The sequence below is a fragment of the Chiloscyllium plagiosum genome, chromosome 24 (genome assembly GCF_004010195.1).
Source record: "Chiloscyllium plagiosum isolate BGI_BamShark_2017 chromosome 24, ASM401019v2, whole genome shotgun sequence".
NCBI lineage: Eukaryota > Metazoa > Chordata > Chondrichthyes > Orectolobiformes > Hemiscylliidae > Chiloscyllium > Chiloscyllium plagiosum.
The window spans coordinates 50,028,855-50,054,878 of NC_057733.1; the positions used below are offsets into that span (position 1 = coordinate 50,028,855).

Genomic DNA, 26,024 nt, shown 5'->3' on the forward strand with positions numbered 1-26,024 from the left:
CCACCTATCGCACTTCCAACGCCCCTCCCCCAAGTCCCTCCTCCCTACCTTTTATCTTAGCCTGCTTGGCACACTCTCCTCATTCCTGAAGAAGGGCTCATGCCTGAAACGTCGATTCTCCTGCTCCTTGGATGCTGCCTGACCTGCTGCGCTTTTCCAACAACACATTTTCAGCTCTGAACTCCAGCATCTGCAGTCCTCACTTTCTCCTATTAGGAAACTCACACCTGCACACAGAATGTGGATGTGTTTCATTTTTATTCACGTCTGGGATGCTGGTGAGCAAGCAGTTATTGCCGCCCCTAATCATCCTCTTGAACCGCTGCAGTCCATGTGCTGTAGGGACACCCACAGTGCTATTAGGGAAGGAACTGCACAAATATCTGGTGTCTATGTCTTCATAGGTGGTTGAGAAATGGGCTTTGAAAGTACCACGTGAACCTTCTGCAGTGTCTCTGAGAAATGGTACTCACTGCGGCATCGCTGGTGGAGATGATGAAGGGTGAAAGTTCCAAATGGTGATGGCGCTAATCAAATGCTTTGTCCTGGATGGTGTTGAGCTCAGAGTGTTATTAGAGCTGCACTCATCCAGGCAAGTGGGAAGTATTCTGTCACACTCCTGACTTGTGCCTGGTCAATTGTGGACAGGCTTTGGAGAGTCAGGAGGTGAGTTATTCGCCACAGAGCTCTATTTCACAATTAGAAATCACTGACTGAAGATTGAGAGGTCATGAATTAACTGCAGAGATAATGAATAACCCATGACAGGTACACTGTGCTCTCAAAATGAGCTGTGCCTATAAGCGGTGATGGTTACCTATAGGCTTGGTTACTGAATATAACAGAGGCTGAATCAGACAGATTTCTGACCGAACTAATGGGGGTCAGGAAGGGAGGCAACTCAGGACCACAATCAGATCAATTGTGATCGTACTGAATGCAGCGTTAAGTTAGAGGGGCTGAATGGCTTTCTCCTGATTCTAATTCTCATTACACTCCTTGTCTGACATTCGTACCCCAGACCAACAGTAACACTATTGGAAATTCATCAGTACCGGATTAAAAACCCTCCCCACAGTTGCTGCAAATGTGACGTGGGGACACTGCCTTGGCTGGCGAGGTGTGGTCCGAGAATAGATCTCGACCATTTGTGGGACAGGACACAAGCTGTTCCCCAGGTCTCCCTGCGTCAATGCCTGCACAGAGCTGTCCTGATCAATCCCTTCCAGTCACCGTCATGTGAAAAGACACAGGGGTGATGTGACTCACGGCAAGCAGACAAAACATTACTCAGCCACTTCCTCTCCGAATGTGCAAGGTGAGCTGGTGTGAGGGGGCAGCTATCACTGTGGTACGCTGGAACAGGCAGTTGGGGTTAGATACAGACAGAGAAAAGGTGTGACACACTCTCTCCCATCACCGCCTATAGGCACAGCTCATTTTGAGAGCACAGTGTACCTGTCATGGGTTATTCATTATCCCTGCAGTTAGTTCAGGCAATCCCAGGGGGCAGTGGAGATTGGGTGAGTCAATCAGTGTCTACAGTCACTGCTGAGCTTCCTACAATGTGGAATGGCCCAGAATGCTGCACAGAGGGTAGGGATGTACATTGAGGAAATCTGGCTTACTGATATCAGCACACCTCTGGGATTGTGCCAACAAATAAAAAGGGGACCATTTGTGACAACTGTCTTTTCAAAAAACAAAATCCATTCAAAGCTCTGCCCGATTTCCTGTAAAGCTCCAATCTCTCAATAAAGCCAGGCTGATCAAACCAGCGAGCTTTCACTTCTCTCCACAGCTAGCTCCAACCGTTAAATGCAAATTATGTCAAGGGAAATAGTTGAAAAAAAAGACGTGCAGAAAAACCAAACTCTTAAATAAATACTAGCAGCCTGCGGCCAATTTGAGAACCCCCAGCTGCTCTTACTGGCTTCCTGACCCCTGAGATTGTTTCACTTTCTGCTGACTGACTCAGACAATGATGGCTGGCAGAGAGCAGACAACAGTGGGGGTTGGGGGATGGGGGGGCACGAGGTGGGTGAAAGAGATGGAGACAGACAGAGAGGAGTGGAAGGGAGGAGGAGGGAGCAGTCAGGTTTGGGGGGGGGGGGGGGGGAGGGGGGGAAAGGGAAGGAGGAGGAGAGAGAGCAAAAGCGCGAGCTCCCACTGGCGGGTATAAAAGATTCCATGGAATTATTTTGTCAAAGAGCAGGTTAGTTATTTCTGGTGCCCTGACCAATAATAAAAGACATTTTGGTAATTATCCCTTTACTGTTTGCGGATGCTTGCTGTGCAGTTGATTGCCACAGTTCCTACAATGGCGATACTTAAAATATTCCATTGACAGTGGAGCGCTTTGCCAAGTCTGGTGCTATATGAATGCAACTCTTTCCTCCATTTAGATATTGAAAAGTTAATGATCAATAGGGAAGGTCACACCTTTAAAAAAGTGTCAAGTTGGAGGCAAGGTACCTCGTTCACCATTCCCTTTAGAGGTATTAAAGCCAAGCATTAGGGAAAAAGTTAATGTGTTGATTATGTTTCTCACCGTGAACAGGGTTACTTGATCAGAGAAAGTGCAAACGAATGTGCTTTAACACCTACAACAAGACATATAAAAAAAGACCTTTTTGTATCTCATCTTCATCTCACACCTTCAGGTGGTCAGCACTGAAACTTTGTGGCTCATTGGCTGATTTTTGTACAGCCAATGTTTACACTCAATCATCATCAGTCTGCTTTCAGGACAATCGAGAGTGCCTGAAAATGGTGTTAATTATTTTTCATGCACTCTCGATGCATGTGAATGATCGCTAAGTTGTGCTCAAGTAATTCCAAACAGGCCCAGGATTACGGAGCATCAAGACTGCTTATACCTTCCAGATAATTATAACCAAAGATACTGTCGTAGATGAACATTGAACAGGCGTGTTCTGAAAAAGCATCACTGAACATTAATCCTGCTTCCTGTTCATCGATGCTGCCAGACCTGCTGAGGTTCTCCAGCTATTTCTGGTTTCAGATTTCTTTATCTTGGGTTCAAATGGGTCTGACTGGCTTGGTTTCTTTGATTAATTCCACTGGAACCATGGTAAGATTATTACACATAAATACGAACATTCAGACAGGGAGGGTGGGAGGGAAAAATCAGACTGTTCCCAATTCCTCAACTCTACTCCGTTATTTATGTAGAATACAATCCCTCCAGAGTGTAGAAGTAGGCCATTCAGCCCACTGAATCCACACCATCCCTCCAAAGAGCTTCCCACCCAGACGTACCCGTCTCCCTGCTGTTCCCATGGCTAACCTCCCCAGCCTGCGTGCCCCTGGACACTACAAGGCAATTTATCATGGCCACTCCACCTAACTGGCACATCTTTGGATTGTGAGAGGAAACCAGAGCACCCGGAGGACACCCATACAGACACGTGGAGAATGTGCAAACTCCACACAGACAGTCACCCAAGGCTGGAATTGAATCAGGGTCCCTGGCGCTGTGAGGCAGCAGTGCTAACCACTGAGCTACCGTGCCGCCCCATTTAACATGATAGTCCATGGCTGTTCAGACTGTAATCACAAATCCATGTTCCAGACTGGTCCAACAACAAAGAACAAAGAACATTACAGCGCAGGAACAGGCCCTTCAGCCCTCCAAGCCTGGGCCGATCCCCATCCTCTATCTAAACCTGTTGCCTATTTTGAAAGGATCTGTATCCCTCTGCTCCCTGCCCATTCATGTACCTGTCTAGATACATCTTAAATGGCGCTATTGTGCCCACCCCTACCACCTCTGCTGGCAACGCATTCCAGGCATCCACCACCCTCTGAGTCATAGAGTCATAGAGATGTATCGCACAGGATGTGTAAAGAACTTTCCACACATATCGCCCCTAAAAACGTTTCCCCTCTCACCTTGAACGCATGTCCCCTAGTAATTGAGTCCCGCACTCTGGGAAAAAGCTTCTTGCTATCCACCCAGTCTATATCTCTCATGATTTTGTAGACCTCAGTCAGGTCCCCCCCACCCCGCTCCTCAACCTCTATCTTTCTAATGAAAATAATCCTAATCTACACAACTTCTCCTCATAGCTAGTGTCCTCCATACCAGACAATATCTAGGTGAACCTCCTCTGCACCCTCTCTGAAAGCATCCACATCCTTCTGATAATGTGGCGACCAGAACTGTGCACGGTATTCCAAACGTGGTCAAACCAAAGTCCTATAGAACCATAACACGACCTATCAAATCTTGTACTCAATAATCTTTCCATCTCTTTGCTTAATGAGAATCTACTGACTTCTGCTTTAAAAATAAAACTCAAGGACTCTGTTCACCACTTTTTCAGGAAGTGAGTTTCAAAAATGAATGAGTTTCAGAAAGAGAACGTTTTGCTTCATTTTGATTTTAAATTACTGACCACTGATTTTTTAACCAGGGATCTCTAGTTCTAGATTCTCCCACAAGGTGAAACATCCCCTTCACCCCTACCACGTCAAGACCCTTCAAGATCTTGTATGTATTAATCCAGTCACCCCTCACTCTAAATTCCAGTGGATACCAACCCAGCCTGTCCAATCTTTCCTCACAAGAGGACCATCCCATTCCAATGATTAGCTATTAATCCTTTTCGGAACTGCTTCCAACACAATTACATCTCTCCAGAAATAAAAAGTGACCAATGCTGTGCACTGTACCCCAGATGTAAAACTGAGGCATAACTTCCCTGCTTTTGTGTTCAGTTCCCCTTATATTAAATCCTAACATCCTGTTAGCTTTCCTCATTACAGTCTGTTCTGATATAACACAATAGTTCAGTTCCCATGCGATCCCACGCTATAAGAAAATTGTGTAATAGCAGCACCGTTTAAACCCATGGGACTGGAATTGCATTATCGCCAATACAGGGAAGGAAAGTTCATGTTCTACAAATAACGGTCTTAAATTCTTCAATTATGTTACAGCCAATTCACATTAAAGAAACACACGTTATAGCAGAATGCACTGTACCTGCACCATTGCCTTCTGTGATTCATGCACTAGAATGCCCAGATCCCTCTAGATCTCAGAACTGTGCCAACCCCTAATACAATACCATAAACCTGCTGACAGAAAACCAGAATGATTCAAAATAAACGATACTTTTGACATTCAAGCTAAATTAATTCAGGCTATTCTGAAGCAGCTGTTGATCCAGGCACCAAAAGGCACACTCCAGGCTTGAGCCCTGCCTATTTCACGCTCCCTTATGCTATTGATTTGCTCTGAATGTGACCACCAAGGATAGCACACAGTTTAAGGAACAGCAGGTACAGTGCGTTCTGCTATAACGTGTGTTTCTTCGATGTGAATTGGGTGTAACGTAATTGAAGAATTTAAGACTGTGATTTGTAGAACGTGAACTTTCCTTCCCTGTATTGGTGATAATGAGATTACAGTCACACCAGCAGAAATGTTACAAATTTGGCTAAAACGAAAAAACGTGGGAGGGGAAGGAAGGCGTTAAAGGCTAGCTGCTGTTGACCACTGGTCGTCCACATTCCTGATCATTACTGCCCCTCCTTTCTGGTCTGTTCATTTCTAGGCTGTTCTTGTTTTCCAATACTTCCCTTGGTTGCCCGAGATTACCCAACTGGCACGTGGAGTCTGTCATCAATCAGATAACTGATCCCAAATCCGAGCTGGGCAAACTATCAATCCTGAGGGTGCCACCTTTTGGACACTGGACCTGGTGATGTTCAAAATCTTGCTTACATTAATTTCTTCTGCTTATAATTCTATTTGTGGATAAACTTGCTCAATAGCTTAGCCTGTTTCTGACAGGATTTTGGAGGTTCATACCATAATTGCTCATGAGAGGGGCCAATGGGAAAAGTCCTACCCATTGTCCAGAAGCAGGTTTATAGATAACGTTGTTTTCCTGCTACATCCTGTTTTCCATACACAAAACAGTTGATTAAGCTGCATGCCTCTTCTCCACACAGCTGGGTGCCTGATCTGTGGAGAAACTTAACACCATGTTTAAATCTCCACTTCAGGATACAGACTGCCATGTGTTACCGTCTGTCCAGTGTGGAGCTGTCTCCTCACAGTGGTCACACCCAACAGCAGCCCACAATTTTCTACACAAACAATTATTCCCTCGAATAGATGCAGTGGTCGACTAGTTCCTGAGGTGTACCAGTCTAAACTGGAAACAAGTTGAAGGCGATTGGACCTATGTTAGTCAGGTTATGAAGAGACCAGATTGTAGTCACATGGACTCATTATTCCCAGTGGGTGGGTTAAGAATGCGCAAACAAATCATTTATGGAAAGGCAAAGTTATGGTGAGTGTGAAGTGTTTACATTCTTTCTCCTCCCTCAATACCCTCCACGCCCAAGGGAAAAAAAGTGTTCCTGTGCAGCTGGTTTGTCCAGCTCTCACTGGTTCCTTTACAGAGAGTTTGTCACTCAATGTGGAAGTCTATTCCAATCACAAATGGGAGGCACAAGTCTAGTGTCAATTGAATAAAAGCGGTCAGAGGGGTGTTTATGATGCAGTGGTAGTGTCCCTCCCTCTCAGCAAAGACTCCAGGATCAAGTCCCACCCAATCCAGAGGTGTGTAAGAACATCACTGAATGGATTGATGAGAAATATTTATCCTAAGCACTTAAAGCTCCAATGGCATAGTGGCAATGTCCCTATCTCTGAACTGGAAGTCCCAGGGCTTCCCCTGATCCAGCAAGTCATAGAGTGTATAATAACACCACTGAAAGGGTTGATTGGAAAATAGCCATTAAAAAAAAACATCAGATAGGAATTCCCATACTTTGCTCCCTAATTATTCTGGGTTCAACCTGGTTTCTCTTCCACCTCTCCCTGGAAGTTATCAGTCCCTGTACAGGGTCTGTGTCATGCTGCACAAATTTAGATAAATGTGAGGTGGTGCATGTTGGAAAGGCAAATCAGGACAGGGCTTATAAACTTAATGGTAAGGTCCTGAGGAGTGTTGCTGAACAAAGAGACCTCGGAGTGCAGGTTCATAGCTCCTTGAAAGTGGAGTCACAGTTAGTTAGGATAGTGAAGAGGGCATTTGGTATGTTTTCCTTTATTGGTGAGTGCATTGAGTACAAGGGTTGGTAGGTCATGTTGCGGCTGTACAGGGCATTGATTAGTCCACTTTTGCATGCAGTTCTGATTTCCCTGCTATAGGGAAGTTATTGTTAAACTTGAAATGGTGCAGAAAGGATTTACAAGGATGTTGCCAGGGTTGGAGGGTTTGAGCTATAGAGAGAGGCTGAATAGGCTGGGGCTGTTTTCCCTGCAGCGTCAGAGACTGAGGGGTGACCTTATAGAGCTTTATAAAATCATGAGGGGCATGTATAGGGTGAATAGCCAAGGTCTTTTCCCTGCGGAAGGGGGGAGTGCAGAACCAGAGGGCATAGGTTTAGGGTGAGAGGGGAAAGATTTGAGAGACACTTAATGGGCAACATTTTCATGCAGAGGGTTGTGCATGTTTGGAACGAGCTGCCAAAGGAAGTGGTGGAGGCTGGTACAATTACAACATTTAAAAGGCATCTGGATGGGTATATGAATAGGAAGGGGATTAGCGGGATATGGGCCAAGTGCAGGCAAATGGGACTAGATTAGTTTAGGATATCTGGTCAGCATGGATGTGTTGGAATGAAGGGTCTGTTTCTGTGCTGTACATTCTATAACAAGTCTCAGCGAATTGTTGTTTGTCACTGCTGGATATACACGTGAAGACATTTCTTATAACCACTCGCTGCCCCTGATGTGAGGACATGTCTTCACTGGTCCCCAGAAATTGGAAACAAATAGTCCTTCCCTTCACAAACCATCAAAACCCTTCATAAATTTCTAAATGCTCAGTTAAAGTGCCCTCATCACCTTCTTTGTGCATTTCAAATAATCCTTGAGTCTCATTTCGACTCCGATGTTTCCTAATCTGAAACCTGTTGGTTTGGAGAAGATCCTGAGGCCAATTGGAAATATGCAGAGGCATAGACAAAATACAGGAGAGCAAACAGGATGGGGTATCACGTCAAGCTTTCAACATGCGTTTACAATCAAACTTTTCATTACCTCAGGATGTCACAGAGCACTTAACAGCCAATGAAGTGGGGTTTTTTAAAAGCATAACCAATGTTGTCCTGCAAGGGACACAGCCACTGTCTTACACACAGTGAGTTTTTACAAACCACCATGTGGTAATGACCAGCTAAAATCAGTTGTAGTGATGTGGACTGATGGATAATTACTGACACACAGAATCTCCCCTGTTCTGTGGGATCTTTTGCATCTTTTGATCATGTTGCAGTGTGGAGAAAGGATGAGAAATCAGTCAGAACTCAGTCAGCGTGTCACTGCCCCCCCCCCCCCGGGCATGGACTTCCTCACTGAGATAGTTTGGAATGTGAATTGTTGGTCTGGAATAAAATCCAGGTTATGTTTGGATGACTGCGTCAAGCTCTTTAATCCCATTGTCCATTCACACAGAAGGGACGGACACTATTCCAGAACAATCTGATCAACTCCCACAGTACCACGAGGTATCCACAAGCTGTCAGGTGGCACAAAATACGTCACAAATCCTTTTAGACAGACAAGATTAAACACAATAGGTCGGGCACAGGAATGAGGTGAATGCTGCTGGTGTGAAATAATGCTTTAAAAAAAAAAATCAATTAATGGGACTCCTGGCAACGTTGCTAATGTATTTACAGGAGATGGGCTGCACTTACCACAGGCACTGGCCATTAAGCTTCACTTTGATGCAGTGAAAAAAATCACAGGATTACAGTGGATTAATCAGAATCTTTATGCAGATTGGCATCCACTGTATATGGCAGATATCAATACAGGGCTATGGCCAAATGGGACACACACTGTTACGTCAAGGAGGTCAGCTCTCCTCCAGCCTCCTTCCCCTGAATTTAAACTAGGCCAAGCATTCCAACAACCAATGAACCAATTAGACGAGCAAAATGAAAATGGCAAAAACAAATAAATAAACTCCTTACTATACACCTAGCCATGAGGGCATGACCCCAGCTCATCAACCCAAATATTGCAAAGAAAAGCACTGCTTTACACTCCCATAAAGACTTGATATTCATCTCCGCTTTTATGGCCGTGTGTAAAGACATAATTATTTAATTGGCCAACCACTGTATCACAAAACCAACTGGGTCCCAGCATCCATTGCAAGAGAACTAAAAGGGACAAGATTAAGCCAAAGAGCTGACTATATTTAGACAGATGTTGGGCAACAAAGTAGGATTAATGAATGTTCTCACAGTGAAGGTAATGCTGGGGAGCAGCGATCATAATATTACACTCAGTTTGAAGGAGGGAGGGATGGGTCCAAGTCTATAATTTTAGTATCGTTGAAAATAACAGACCTTGTTGAAGCTTTTTGTCTGCACTTAACAGCTAAAGAAGCACTCTTCAAACAAACATTCACTGCTGTTCCACATGAAACACAGACATTATCTTAAAACACTGCACAAGAAAACTTATTCAAAGGAGGAAAACAACTTTCAGGCTGAATTAGGGAAGAGTGCTGATTGGTTGGAAAGAGGATTCTGAACAATACATCTGTTTCCATGGAAAAAGCAAGCATGAATGCTGACTGACAGTTAACAACTGGGCTCAACCTACATTTTAGAGGAGAAAGTGAGGACTGCAGATGCTGGAGATCAGAGCTGAAAATGTGTTGCTGGAAAAGCACAGCAGGTCAGGCATCTTCCAAGGAGCAGGAGAATCGACGTTTCGGGCATGAGCCCTTCTTCCAGAAGAAGGGCTCATGCCCGAAACGTCGATTCTCCTGTTCCTTGGATGCTGCCTGACCTGCTGTGCTTTTCCAGCAACACATTTTCAGCTCAATCTACATTTTAACCAGGCACATTGACTTTTATCAGTCAGGACAAGGAGAAAGGAACCAGTGAATGGTTATTTTGTTGAACTAGAGCAGGCGTATTGCTGTACATGTTCTGCCTGCAAATAAGGGCAAAGGCCAATCCAGATGCAGCAACAGATATTATCCGGGTGTATAACAGCCTAGTATGGTAACTGCTCTGCCCAGGATTGTAAGAAACTACAGAATCTTGTGCGCACAGCCCAGACCATCATGGAAGCCAACCTCCCATCCATGGACTCCATTTACATGTCTCATTGCCATGTAAAGGCTGGCATCATCATCAAAGGCCCACCCACCCGGTAATGCTCTCCTACAGCCTCGCCCACCAGGCAGAAGAGACAGAAGCTTACGCTCACTCACACACACACACACACACACACACACTTCCCTGCCGTTATTAGACTGACGAATGGACCCTCTAACTTCAAATAATGCTGATCTTGCTGAGCACACATCCTGTGCAATGTAAACTGTATGCTTTACTCTGTCCAAGTTTGTTTTCAACTAAAAGAAAGTGAGGATTGCAGACGCTGCATCTGTATGTCCTGGTTACTGTGATCTACCTGCAGCACTCACAAACTAAACTTCTTACTGTACTTAGGTACACAAGATAATAAATAAATTAAAAAGGAGATATCTATCCCCATCCCACCCCTACATTTGAGTCATACCACAGCCCTGACTCTGTACAGTATTGTGGCACTAATTCAAACTCTAGTTTTTTCAGGGAACACAAGATAAGCTCTGCGCATCCCCCCCCCATCTTTCTCCCTAACGTATTCATCATCAGGTAACATGGACATCTTGGTTTTCTTGATCTCACAGGCACAGGTCAGTGTTTTTCAGTTTGACTCCTCAGTGAGGTAACATGCCATCAAACACTGTGAAGGTCTCAATTTGGAATCACCAGAGCTCTGACTCAACAGAGGCACCAATCTGTGGTTCCCATCCTGAGGCACTCACTAATGGTCAAATTTCCCTCAGTGAAACAGATGTTGAACTGGCAGCAAAGGGCTTCCCATAATCTGCAACAGCTCCTCACAGACTGAAAACAATGAAGGAATGTCAATCATCAGCACTGACTTGGCATCAAAAGGGCAACAAAGTTAGTTTATCACAACTGCTCAATCAAGCTGGATATGATACTGCAAACTATTTTTAAAAACATCATCCAAGAACAGCCCCATTGAACAAATTCTAACAACCTTTTTTGGTACCTACTGTACACATAATCCCATTTGTAATATTTGCCTGTGTCTCCCATGGCTACAGTGAACTCAATTTCAATTCAGGTTAATAACTCCATCCAGTACATGGGACACAGAAACCAAGCGGCCAATTATTCCTGGTCCTATCAGTGAAAAATCAAACCAAGTCTCAACCTCGTGGCTGTAAATGGGGGAGTCACCACTCTTGGTGTCACTCCCCTGCACCTCCCCCCCGTCCCCCTCTTTTCCACACTTCTGTGCACATGCATCTCCTTTACAAATTACATCACTGGAAGTCGACACAATGATACAGAGTTCCTGAAACTGGGGCCAATTTCAGATTGGTGCGTGCATATCTCCAGACTGGGTCACATATCTGGAACCAAAACAGAAGTTGCTGGAAAAGCTCAGCAGGTCAGGCAGCATCTGAGAACAGAAATCAAAGTTTTGGGTCTGGTGACCCTTCCTCAGGGCTCATAGTAGCTAGGAAAATATCGGTTTACGTGCAGAAGATAGGGTGGGGGAGAGGGGCTAAGGAGTAAATGATGAGTGGGGATAGACCCAAAGAGAGAGAGAAGAACAGTTGGACAGACAAAGGAGTGGATAACAATCTGGCTGGGAGGGCGAATAACTGTTAATGGAGACTGTTAGTGGCACACCATGGATGGGATAGTCTTTGGATGGTCGGTGTGGAGTTGTTGGGCCAAAGGGCCTGTTTCCATACTGTAGGGATTCTATGATATACTTGTCATGTCTGGCAGTGTGAGCTGATGTTCTTCTCTCTCCTTGGGCTCTATCCCTACCTATGGTTTACACCCTAGCCCCTCCCCTCACCCTATCTTCTACATGTAAACCAACATTTTCCTAGCTACCAATCAGTTCTGAGGAAGGGTCACTGGATCCGAAACGTTAACTTTGATTTCTCTTCACAGATGCTGCCAGACCTGCTGAGCTTTTCCGCATCTTCTCTTTTTACATAGAAAAGGACAGCACAGAACAGGCCCTTTGGTCCATGATGTTGTGCCGAGGATTATTCCTAATCTAAAATAAAATAACCTAATCCACGCACCCTTCAATGTCCCTGTGCACATCCAACAGTCGCTTAAATGTCTCTAATACGGATGCTGCCAGACCTGCTGAGCTTTTCCGCAACTTCTCTTTTTACATAGAAAAGGACAGCACAGAACAGGCCCTTTGGTCCACGATGTTGTGCCGAGGATTATTCCTAATCTAAAATAAAATAACCTAATCCACGCACCCTTCAATGTCCCTGTGCACATCCAACAGTCGCTTAAATGTCTCTAATGACTCTGCTTCCACCACCTTTGGCAACGCATTCCATGCATTCACAACTCTCTACGTAAAGAACCTACCTGACGTCTCCTCTATACCTTCCTCCCAATATCTTAAAACCATGATCCCTCGTGCCAGTCAGTCCTGCCCTGGGGAAAGGTCTCTGGCTAGTGACTCTACCCACGCCTCTCATTCCTTCGGTTTTTGTTTCTGCATCCGCAGTTCAGTCGGCTTTTTTGGGTTACATGACTTTCTGGTTTGACCTCTCAGTTGTAAATGACAGTAGAATCACAGAGCAGAAGCAGGCCATTCAGCCCACCAAGGCCTGCACATAATCCTCCAAAGAGGATCCCACCCAGACCCATCCCCCCCCACCCTATCCCTGTAACCCTGCATTTCCTCCCAGCCAATCACCCAGCTTGCACATTCCTGAGTTGTGGATGTCAGCAACACTGCCTTTCTCTCTCGAAGGAGTAACTGGTCGTCGATAACAACAAAGTATATTTACACAACAATTCTAATGTAGTGCTCAAAGATCAAGGGCAGCAGATACATGGAGACACTGCCAGTTACTAGTTCCCCTCCACCAGACTTGAAACTGTATTCCAGTTCCTTCAGTGTTGTTAGGTTCACATACAGGAAGCCACTTCCTAAAACACCGTGGACAGGCCTCTCAAACCCCACCTTCACCCCCACCAGGACTGCAGGCAGCTCCCCAGCACCTTCCTTGGCTCAATGAAGGATGGCCAATTAATGATGCCCTCATTCCTGGGATGAGGAACACACGAATCATACAGGAGGTCCACTGACTAAATCCTCGGTCAAAGTGGTGGCACTTAAAGAGGAGAGTGGGAGAGAGCAAGAAAGAACAGATAGCATGGGTTATTAGGGAACAAATTCAAAACAGACCTTGGCAACTGACTTTACACAGAGGGTAGTAGGTGCCTGGAACGCGTTACCAGCAGAGGTGATAGAGGCAGGCATGGTAGATTCATTTAAGATCCGCCTGGACAGACACATGAGTAGGTTGGAGCAGAGGGATACAGATGCTTTGAATTGGGCGATAGGTTTAGACAGTGGATTTGGATCAGATCAGGCTTGAAGGGCTGAAGGGCTGTAAATTTGTTCCTGGGCTGTAAATTTTCTTTGTTCTTTTACTGTACAGTAACTGACGAAAATCAGATGTAAAACACAAGATGCCTGTCACCAAGGTTTATACAGAATGTTACAGAAAGAGTGAAGAGAGAATGGTGGCACAGTGGTTAGCACTGCTGCCTCACAGCGCCAGGGACCCGGGTTCGATTCCGGCCTCGGGTGACTGTCTGTGTGGAGTTTGCACATTCTCCCCGTGTCTGCGTGGGTTTCCTCCGGGTGCTCTGGTTTCCTCCCACAGTCCAAAGATGCGCAAGTCAGGCCAATTGGCCATGCTAAATTGCCCACGGTGTGAGGTCAGGGAAATGAGTCTGGGTGGGTTACTCTTCGGAGGGTCGGTATGGACCTGCTGGGCCGAAGGGCCTGTTTCCACACTGTAGGGAATCTAATGAAAAGAGGGAGGGAGAGAGGAGGGCTGAGACCACAGAGGGATTTGAAAACAAAGATAAGAATGTTAAAAGTAGACATTGGCAGATGGAGATCCAAAGTAGTTCAGACAGCACCGAGGCAATGGGTGATCAAGCTTTGGTGTGGGGTAGCACATGGGTTTTCGATAACCTCAGCCTTATGTGGGTGAGAAGATGGAGGGTGGCCTGGAGAGTACGACAATGGAGAGCAGGCCGCAAAGTACAATCCAGTTATACTTGTGTCAGTGGACACAAGGTTGAAAGGTAGCTGTTCACTGCCAGCAGGTCTGAAAGCATGGCCTTCTCACTCAAAGGCCAAGACATAAATGAACTGGCTCCAGCACAGTGTGTAGATGGGGCAATGGTCTTCCTCATCCTCCTGTCAATAATCTCAAAAGTAATGGCTCACTGAGTGGAAATATGAAACACTGAGGAGTAAGGCATACATGTCATTGTATCCTTTACAGTCTGACAATATAACAGAGCTCAGCAATAATCCATGCTCAGTCCAGCTCACTAACAACTCTGAAATTACAGGCTGCAGCAGAGATCAACTAAGGACAACAGAGCAAGGAGCGGATCAGTGTGAGAGGAACTCTCATGGCTAAAGCAAAATACTGCAGGAGCTCAAAATCTGGGGAAGGAAGAAAACACATTGGAAATATATCCCAGACCAAAGAGCATCAGTAAAGAGCGATATAGCAAAACTAATTTCAGGGCGATGGCATTTTGTGAAATTTTATCTGTTCTTCATCTGTCAATAGCAGTCAGGGAGCTTTCATGCCCGCCCGAGAACATAAATCCCATTCACATTCACAAAGTGGAATCTCTGTCAGTATGGCACTGCCTTGGCTCTGAACCCTTGACACTCACATCCCAACAGCTCAGCGCTTCCTCAGCATGATCCCCTGACAGTGCGGCACTCCATCGGCAAAGACCCCACCCACCAACAGTACGGCACTCCCTCGGGACAGACCCCCTGACAATGCAGCTCTCCCTTGGCACAGACACCCCCCCCGACAGTGCTGCCGCTGACCCTCCGACAGCGCGGCTCTCCCACGGCGCTGACCCTCCGACAGCGCGGCCCCTCCGACAGCGCGGCACACCCACGGCGCTGACCCTCCAATAGTGCGCCACTCCCTCGGCGCTGACCCTCTGATAGCACGGCACTCCCTCAGCACTGACCCTCCGATAGCGCGGCTCTCCCACTGCGCTGACCCTTCGATAGCGTGCCACTCCCTTGGCACTGACCCTCCGATAGCGTGGCTCTCCCTCGGTGCTGACCCTCTGACAGCGCGGCTCTCCCTCGGTGCTGACCCTCCGACAGCGCGGTGGCTCCTCTGTACTAACCCTCCGACAATGCAGCACTGACCCTCCTACAGCGTGGCACTCCCTCGGCACTGTGTTGGGAACGTCAGCCTGGATTTCCCTCTTATGCCTCTGAAGTGGGGCCTCAAACCAAGACGTTCAAACTGTGTAAGGAGCCATGGCCAACAAGCCAACAGCAGTGCTCGCTTTCAACTGACTCTCAATAACACGTAGTGGATTGGGGCGGGGGCGGGGGGGGAACACCGGGAGCATGACAGAGAAAGGTGGCAGAGTGAGGAGAGGGACTGCATGAATACCAGAACATTTGGGGGGAGGGGGGGGGGTGTAGACAGTACGTGTAGACAGCCACTGACAAAACAAACACATCCTCAGGACTTGAAGTTTAATCGGAGGATATGAAAATCTGGTTTGAAAGTAGGTTAATGAAATCTTTATTCAAACTGTATGCATGGAACAGTGGGGAGGTCTTACACAAGATTTTAAATTGAAGGGAATTATGTTTATGCCACTGTGTAATGGATTATGTAGCACAGACATCCAGCAACAGTAGTTAATGCAGTACCAATTAAACTCATTACAGATACATGGACAAACTTCAAAGAACACTGTGCAAAGATAGCTACAAACAGCCACCTGAAATCCTGGAATTACTCAGAAGCCCCCTACAGAATCATACACATTTGAAGCACAAATCTTAAAGGTTCAATTAATATTCAGAAATTTCGCTCAGTGTCTTGGAAGCAGAAATTAAATTCAATCCAATTGGATCAGCAACTCTTCAGAAGTTCACCAAGCCAGAGTGTGTGCAACAAAAGCTGACTCTTCCCCTCCACACTTACCCACCCCCAGTGTTCCTGCCGCACACTTCCGTCCTGACTCTGGAGTGGGTCAGAAGTCACATGACACCGGGTTGTAGCCCAACAGATTTATCTGAAATCACAAGCTTTCGGAGCGCTGCTCCAATTTCAAACAAACCTTATTGGACTATAACCAGAGGTCATGTGACTTCTGACCTTGTCCACCTCAGTCCAACGCCAGCACCTCCACATCCTGGCTACCAACGACCCTGGACTGGCTGGCCACTAATTCAAGAAGTCTCATGCATTTTGCCTCAAGTTCAACCTCATACAGCAGGAGGGAAGATGGGGGAAGGTGATGTTGTCGCGTGGGTGAAACCAGCAGAATAAATCATTCCTTGAAGCGTGCGATGGACCTGCCCCTAGCTGCAGGAGACAGAGGAAATCTCTGCTCACGGACACAGTCAGGGGGAGAGCTTGTCATCCATTTCCCACTGTTTCACAACCAGGTAATAATCAGGAGTGGTCAGTAGTCACTTGCTCACACTCTTTCTCCCCACTTCCCACACAGTGAGGCCGTACATTTTCTCCCCTGCTGTCATGCTTTGCCATGCCACAATCCCTCAACAGACCGGAAGCTAATGGCATCATTCCATTTCAATGGAATCTCTAAAGGTGAAGCTTATTGATGGGGGCGTGGAACTTAAAATAGGTCTGTGATGAGAGCAATTTTGCTGTTTCACCAAGTTTGAAGGAAGTGGAAAGCAAGATTAAGCCATGACTAGTAGCAAGGAATGATAATCCTACGCATTTCTTTCGACATTTGCATCTCATTCAATAGCTGAAGGGATTTGGAACAGTGATTCATCTCGTAATGTAGTGCTGTCATATATTTGATACCTTGTATGGTTTAACACTTCTGAATGGGATCAGAATCAGGCTTAAAGCAGAATATTGAAGCTGACAAACAAGCCAAGAACTCAAAACCATGCATTTTGATCAGGCTCCTCCAGTTCTGGTGCTCTGCGTCTTTTCGAATCAAATACAGATCCTTAAAGTTCTGAAGGACAATGGCTGGCTTGCCTGTTCTTGCTGACTGTTTATGACCCGCCAGACCCATTTTCTCTCCGCTCTAGCCAACAACAGCTATGGAGCTATGAAGACAGACACCATGCTGCTAGCTCTCCTTCAGAGACAACGGAAGCAACCAAGTCCAGCCCTTCAAATAGCACAATGTAGGGTATATGTCGCACACATGCATACCTGCAACTTATAACAACAACTTTTGTCACAACAATGTTATTTAGGGGCTAAAGAGCTAAGGCCAGCATTTTGAAGCAGGATTGGTTAGTGTCTGGTTTTGGTTAACCAGGATCCAGGCTTGTCCAGGCCAGTGCTGTCACACACCGATGTTAAACACAGCAAAGAGAGAATACTGACAACTAAACAAAAGCAAAACTGCGAATGCTGCAAGTCAGAAACCAAAATTGCTGAAAAGACTCAGCACCAGTGACACCATCCATGGAGAGAAACCAGAATTCAAGTTTCGGATCCAGTGAATACTTGCATGATAAAGCTTTCATTAAAATTTAAGTCGCAGATGAGCTTGACATTGGGAGTATCTCATTCTTCCGTTGTGAAGAAGGGTCACTGGATCCAAAACATTAACTCTGCTTTCTCTCCACAGATGATGCCAGACCAACTGAGTTTCTCCAGCCATTTCTGTTTTTTGTCTCCAATACTAACAACTGATTGAGTCAGTGTATCCGGAACCAGGGAGTGGATGTCGCTTGGTTCTCCTCCTGCTGTTCGATGACAGAGTCACACCTCCTTGCTTTCCACTTGCCTCCTCTGTCTGCTGGATCTCAGTAACAGGCAGGACACATGGACAGTTCAGAGCGCAGCCAGCTTGACTTCAAGGTTAGTTGCTTTGGGTTATTTTTCAGATGCCATCGACAAAGTCTAAGGAGTGTCACATTGCCCAAGGGCACATTGCCAGAGAGATACTGCACTGCCTGAGGTCACAGTGCTTCGGGCAGTGTTGAGGACAGGGAACTGTGTCAGCACCTCAGTGCCCGAGGGCAGAGCATCAAGGGCGCAATGCTGAGGACACTGTCCAGGGAACACTGCTCAGGGACATGGATTGTGCCCTCAGGCAATGTACTAAGGGAGCACCACTCACCAGAGGGCACATGGTCAGAAGACATATTGCCAAGTGGAAACATCTTCTCCATGTCTAAGTTATTAAATCCTTCCAGAATCTTCCACAGGCTGGCACGAACCTGTGCAACCTCTGACGTTTCTGTCTGGTCAGCTGCTGTGCAGTAACATCACTGCGATGATCTTATTTCTGTGACACGGAGCATTGTGAACAACTCTGCTCTCTGAGAGGAGATCTAACCAAAGTTCCACCCAGTGTGTGTTTACTTTAAAGCCAACCCATTGCAGTGTCAGTTGGAAAGGTCTAAGCCTGCCTCGTATTTTCACCGACAGAAGCTAGGATGTTACAGATAGCAAAGAGGACATGGTGTCTATTATTTGCTCTCAGTTTTGATAAAGTCAGCCCACCAGATGGCCTGCTGAGATTGATTTGGAGGCAGAGCCCTGTTTGTTTTTTAAAAAAGCCTTTAATTGGTTTGGCATCTGTCCAGAAATAGGGGGGTGGGGGGTCAAAGCTGCAGAAGGAATGAGGCTCCATTGCAATGAAAGTTAAAACTGCTGGTCCTGTCATTTGGATAAATAACCATTGACTCCAAACCTTTCTACTCAGTCTGAAGATCCCAGAGCTCCCAATCTCACTCCCGAAGGAATACCTCAGACATCATATTGCACAATACTCACTGGAAAAATAGACATCCTTCAGTTCAAAGAGAGAGTCCTGCAAACACACAAAAGACTTCAGCTCAGTTTCTGAGGCTGTTGTTTGAGTCAAACAAACAGAGATGTACAGTCAAGTATTACTGTGCATGTGACGCTGGCAAAGACATCCTATAGTGAAATCAACAATCTGTCATCTGGGAACAATGCAACAGGAGCTACTCTGATTAGAAAGGTTTATTCCAGCTCCATCATCCCCGTCATTAAATCAGATAAACTCTGGTCAGAGATCGGTGTGTGTCAGGCCAGTGGTGCAGAATCATTATAATCAACCTTTCATTAAAGTATTATTGTGTGACCTATATGGGTGTAACCACAGCTTACTGCAACCTACAGGGACTGTTAAAAGCAGGCCATACAAGAAACTTCAGGGAATCACCAAATCAAAAGCAAATACAATTTTAAAATTTTCAAATATTTGTCACTGACATCATCCTCTGCGATTGTCTAGTGTAGTTTTTGGTCGATGCAGACTCGATGGGACTCTTCCCTATTCTCATACAGCAGTAACAACGCAACTGGGCAGCACCTTCAAAACATCACAAGGTGTTTCCAAAAGATCGTCACATGGAGCCACGTAAATCCATTAAAGACAGATGTCCAAATCCATGGCCCGAGAGGTAGGTTTTATAAAAAAAAGCAGCAAGGCAGTGAGAGTTGTGGAAAGGTTGACCAAGGGGAATTCCAGAGTCTGCCAGCTGATGTGATGAACTAGATTCAGGGATTTTAAAGAGACCAGAGCTGGAGTAATGCAGATATCCCTCAAGGCTTGTAGGGCTACAGGAGGTGACAGAGAGGGGTCATAAGAATAGATGCGATGGATGAACGGGACCACGTGTTATTTAAGATGCGGTCACTGTCATTTTAGAGGAGCTAAAGTCAATGTTGAGCGGAAAACGGGAAGGCAGCCAAGATATCGAACAAGTCGCCTCGAGAGGTAAAAGCAAACACTTGAAAATGGCTCTCGATTAACAGGCAGGTCAATGTTACAGAGGGATGCCGGTAATGGCCCAGGCAAGTCCTCACCTCGAGAACAATTCCAAACCCAATACTAGGAATAGTCTGGCCCACACTCAGCTAGTCACCAGTCAGAGGGCTGGAGTTGGAGACAGTGACTGGTGTTCATCTTGAAATGCAAAAGGCCTCCAAATATTGAAGAGAAGTGGAATTTTGATACAAATTCAGGTGATGGCTGGCCTTGTCTTAATGAACTTGTTCCATTGCGAAAGCTTCCCGTGTGCCATTAGCCTCCTCACTGCATTCAGGCCCTTCCTTCATCCCAGTAGTGAGCCCATGAACACATGAGAAACTGTGGCCATGAAATGATAAGGCTGAAGATCCTGCCAACTGGAGTATGTGTCTGTGTAGTAATTGCTGTCATTCAGGGAGACTATGGGGTGAAGATACCTTTGCCCTACACCCAAGTCAAATGGCCAAACAACTGTGTCACTCAGCAACGGTTGTGCAACATGGAGCCAAGAGATAGTGCATGGTCTGAGAAAAGGCAAACTATTTCAGAATAGTTTCTTTTATAAAATGTCTCTGATAAGGAGATGAAGAAGATTCAGACCAACTGCTGCCAGAACCTCAAAGTGAAGGCAGCATTTCGGTATTACTTTTGGTGAGAAATGTGTCAGTGATTGTTAAAAAAAAAACTAATCTTTTCAAAACATCAATGCTTCCATTTGCATTGCCAATACCAACAATGGCCAGTGGGTAAATATACTGCTCACCTTGAGAAAGGTCAGGTACAAAGAAACAGCCTTGATGATTAGAGAGAAAAAAAACTTTCTGTTCACAAACTTAATACCATTGTGACAATACCAGGGCTTTAAGAGGCACGTTTTCTCCTGGTTTCTTTTGGAAAAAGAGATTGGCTGAGCAGTCTATGAGAAGATAAACAACTTGTGAGGCCTCAGGTTTTCTTTTTAAAAGTTGTAACAATAGAAGCAGCCTGGGTGGGTGTGGTTAAGCTCTCTCAGACCCAGGATTTTTAGTTAGTTTTCAGCAGTTGCTATTGGGGTCTATTTCTCCTCCCTCACGATTACAGCCAAAAGCTGGGGTTTCTCTTCCTGGGCTGTTGGGTTGCATGAGAGACAAACCTAATTTCTGAATTTGCCTTTTTCCCCAAAGGGTGATCTTATGGACATTGGATCAGTTGATTTGTAATAGTTACAGTTTCTATTATTCTGTTATGTTTTCCAATAGAGTTAAGGTATTCTAAGTTCTTTTTGTTGTTGTATATTAACTATAGTGTTGGAATAAATTGTGTTTTGCTTAATGTCAAGTAGTTTGACCAGTCACATTGCACCTGGAACACAGCACTTCACAGTTCCCTTTAAAATAAGAAAACATTAGGGTCTGGAGTAGTTTCGGAATATTTTGAGTGGGTTTGGTCTAATCCATATCATCATCATAAGCAGCACCTTGTCAGTATAATTCAGACTGCTGCCATCTCCCAGAGACTTGTGGTCATGAAGCACAATGTAGCCAATTATAATCCCATGTTTTGTAAACACATTCAAATAAATTATACATGACACACGAGACTGGCAGCTCGTGACATTCCCAGCAGCAAGGCCTTGGATCGGGTGAAGGAAAGTGAGATTTTTCTTCCTATCTGAAAAACAGGCAACGGGTCTCAACAGAGCCGAGCACCTAATCAGAGTGACAGGTCACAGATACAGACTCAGGTCAACTATTAAAAAGGGAATTTAATATGTAAATGTTTAAAGAGGGAAAACCTGGAGGGGTCTAGGGAGAAACAGCGGGGATTAAGATTAATTGAATATTTAAATGGAAGCAGGTTGGGAAAGTGCCAATGTACAAAAAGAGACTTTGGTGTTAGTGTCAAAAAATCACTAAAACAAGAGCATGCAGTTCAGCAAATTATTCAAAAGGATAATGCAATATTAGCCTTCCTTACAAGAGGAATTGAGTACAGCACTAAATTCTCAAGAGTTCTGACAAGTGAAACCTACAAAATGCTTTAAAGGGATAGAGAGGGGAGATGCAGGGGTAGAGTCAAGAACTGGGGGCACTATTTAAAAATAAGAGAGGTGACATTCAGGATCAAGAAAAGGAGAATTTTTTTTAAAATTCAAATTGAGAATTTGGGAAGTTTCTAGCCCAGAGGACAATGGAAGCTCAGTCTTTGAGTCGGTTTAAAGCAGCAATTGAAACGATTTCTGATGACCAATGGCATAAAGAAAAATGAGGTTAAAAAGGATAAAGTTTCTGTAGTTCAAGAGGTGCACTCTCTCACAAGTGGGGAGTTTAACCAGAGGGTCACTATGTCTCACGTGAGGGGTGAGGATGAGTCCATGGGACCTTCATGAAGGGACGTGGGGTTAGTCTGGGTAAAAGGCACTGATGGGTCAGCATTATAGGGCAGAGCATGCTTGCTGGGCTGAATGGCCTGCTCCTGTTCTTATGTTGTTCAAAGAGCCAGCAATAACTTCAATTTGCGTGGTCTCCTTCTTTGACTGAAGGGAAAACAATGAGGGCAAACCAACCCTTTCCCAGTACATCAGTGAGGCTCATTTCAGAAACAGAGTTGAGAGAGTGTAGCGCTGGAAAAGCACAGCAGGTCAAGCAGCATCCAAGGAGCAGGATAATCGATGTTTCAGACCAGCCCCAGAATTCCTGATGAAGGGCTTATGCTCGAAATGTTGATTCTCCTGCTCCTCAGATGCTGCCTGACCTGCTGTGCTTTTCCAGAACCACACTCTCAATTCTGATCTCCAGCATCTGCAGACCTCACTGTTTCCTAGTAATTTCAGAAACAGGGCAAAATCAAAATCTCCTCCCAGCTCAGTTCAAAAGCCACACTGCAAACATTTTCTGTATTGGATTCCAAGTGCTGAACACTTCCAGCAACAATTGGAATTTAAGCAAAATTGAGAGGGGGTAAGAGACTGTTCAGACTCAAGTGATCTACAAGAGACTGGCCAGCAACCCTTATACCAAGAGATACCCTCCCTCCTGATCACGTATTGGCTGAGGGGAATCACTGACCAGCCCCAGGGAAGATCATGATGACAGTGTGTGAGGTGATAACTGACCCTACACACACTGACACAATATACAGCAACCCTCTTTAAATTCACCAAAGATCCTCAGACAGCACCTTCCGAACCCACAACCACTCCTATCTAGATGGACAAGGGCAGCAGGTACATGGGAACACGGCCCCCTTCAAGTTCCCCTCTCAGCCATAAACCATCCTGACTTGGAAATATATTGCCGTTCCTTACCGGTCAAAGTCCTGGAATTCCCTCACTCAGGGAATTGTGGTTAAACCACAGCAGGTGGACTGCAGCGGTTCAAGGAGGCAGCTCACCCCCACCTTCAAGCCCTTCATCAGGAATTCTGGGGCTGGTCTGAAACATCGATTCTCCTGCTCCTTGGATGCTGCCTGACCTGCTGCGCTTTTCCAGCAACACATTTTCAGCTCTGATCTCCAGCATCTGCAGTCCTCACTTTCTCCCACTTTCTCAAGGGGCAACTAGGGACGGGCAATAAATGCTTGGCCCCAGCCAGCCATGCCCACATCCCACTAATGAACTGCATAAATGAACTGATCGTTTATTGAATAATCATCACAGTTACCAAGGAAGTTAAACGCTTCCACAAGATTAAAAAAGTACCAGTCACTAGCAACTACAAAACAAGCTAATGTTCACTGATCACAGCCTTGCAAATGTGAGAATGAAGATCACATGATCAATGAGCCTTTAACTTATTTATTTACTAAGCAATAATATAATATAAAACAAGAATGCCAATTCATCATGTGCAGCTAAAAATCAATGTAATGGTCAAGGGCCTACCAGAGAGTAAATAGAAGATTGGTTCAAGGAGCAGAAAGGGTAATTACCACAACAGCAAGGAATTTTGTTCTTAAGCAAGACACAACTCAGTGTGAATGGAATGTGCTGCTGAAGACAACAAGTGAAGTCGATTAACAGTAACATTCAAAAGAATAACTGAAGCAGGGGCATAAAACTACATAGCTCAAAGGAGACAGTGTAAAGGAGTGGGATTAACTGGACAGCCAGGATGATGGGCTGAATGTTCTCCAGTCCTGGTGGATCATTCTAGGAAGAGCTACCAGATTAACAAAGCAAAGGCTGCACCCTGAACCCTCATCACCATCCCCAGCAGCCAGAAAGACACAGTGGGGCTGCAGTGTACTATCCCAGCTGGGAAACAAGCAAAAAAGGACAGCCATTTTCATTTGCAGTCCTGCCCTCACCAGCACCGTGGATGTTTCTGGATTGTACAAGGCCTGTGTGTTAAAACAGACACATCAAACTGCAGCTCTCTCATCAGTTCTTGGGATGTGACCCTCAACTGCAAGGTCAACCCCAGAAAGTGGTGGGGAGTCACGTTCTTGAAGGTTGAAGGAACTAGGATGGGTTATAGATTCAGATGTTTAGAGCACAGAAGATAGCAATCATATCCTTCCTATAAATGCAGTCACTAGGACTACATGCAGTATTCCAAAAGTGGCCTAACCAGCATTTTGTACAATTTCAACATCACCCTCCTGCTCTTATATTTATGGCTTGATTAGTAAAAACCAAGTATCACAAGTGTCTTCTTAACCACCTTATCCACCTGCCATGCTTCCTTTAGGAATCTGTAGTGCAGTGAATCCTGTAGATGCTGCTACTGAATTAGTTGTGAAGGGAGTGAAAGTTGAAGGCATTAAATTAGGATGCGAATCAAAAGGACCCCTTTGTCCCAGACGGTGTCAAGCTTCTTGAGTGTTGTTGGAGCAGCACTCATTAGGCAAATGAAGTATTCCATCACACTCCTGACTTGTGCCCTATAGCTAGCGGCCAGGCTTTGAGGAGTCAGGAGGTGCGTTACTCATTACAGGATTCCTCGCTTCCTGAAGAAGGGCCTGTGCCCGAAACGTCGAATCTCCTGTTCCCTGGATGCTGCCTGACCTGCTGTGCTGTTCCAGCAATAAAGTTTCAACTTTGATCTCCAGCATCTGCAGACCTCACTTTCTCCTCGCTTCTGGCCTACTCTTATAGCCACTTGTGGCTAGTCCAGCTCAGTTTCTGGTCAATGGTCGTGGGCGGCACGGTTTCCACACTGTAATGTAATCTAATCTTGCAAAGAAACTAACAGTAACTACCCTAAATACCTTGGTGGGAATTAAGAACAGAATATTGGATTGTGAGTTCATCCCATAATCTATCGGCTGATGACACTCACACTGAGTGCAACACAGCAGTCAGATTTCAAAGCCTATTGAAGCAATAACATATGCAAGAATGTCTAGGGACAGAAAATGTCCATGCCACAAATATTTGCAAGCTCATAATTGATCTCCCAGATGGAAGATCTGATCTCTAACCTAGATAGTAATCAGCCTTTCAAGGAACTTGACAAGGTGAAGTTTACCTTGTGTCCATCAGTCCACCTACTATTTAGCAGCAGAACACCAGACAGTCTATAACACTGGGAGTTACTTGTTATGATGCTCTGGTCCCTATACAATATCACTGTTGTGACTCACCACAAGCAGTATCACAGGAGATTTGCTGAGTATCAACACAATACACTGTTTCTTTATACAGCAAACCAGTATAGATCAGAAATTGCTTTCATGTCAGGGAAAAAAGAACAAGTTTTATTTTCAACAGGGAAACAGTTCCTGGATATTGACTCTAACATTGAAAACAGACAGGTATCCTAGAAAGCTTGATTGCAAACAGGACAATTTCCAAATTTCCAGCAACCTGGAGAGTTTGGGAATATCTCAGCACACATGCTGCACTCTGGGTGGGAGTTCTAAATAAGGTTCACTGGATCCAAAACGTTAACTCTGTCAGCAGTGGAGATAAAAGTAGACTTGCTGAGTTTCTCCAGCAATTTCGGTTTTTGTTTCTGATTTCCAGCACTCATCGCTCTTGGTTTTATTTTGTGTTGCATTTGGGGGGCTGCTGTGCACCGTTTACAAGAAAGTCTCTGGAAATCCCATTTTACCCTCCATCTGATCAGGAGAGGCTGGAGGAG

General features: G+C 45.3%; 1 protein-coding gene across 3 annotated transcripts in view; it reads right to left on the bottom strand.

The window, feature by feature from the left end:
* Positions 1-26,024, bottom strand: part of LOC122562281 (protein kinase C alpha type) — a 381,850-nt gene that overhangs the window by 330,307 nt on the left and 25,519 nt on the right. Inside the window, exon 1 of one of the 3 annotated variants that reach the window (XM_043715076.1) lies at positions 18,954-18,990. The exons of the other annotated variants lie outside the window; for them this stretch is intronic. The gene's annotated coding sequence lies outside the window, so the exon portion shown is untranslated. Of the gene's footprint in view, positions 1-18,953; positions 18,991-26,024 lie in introns of those variants that run through there. 3 annotated transcript variants of the gene reach the window in all.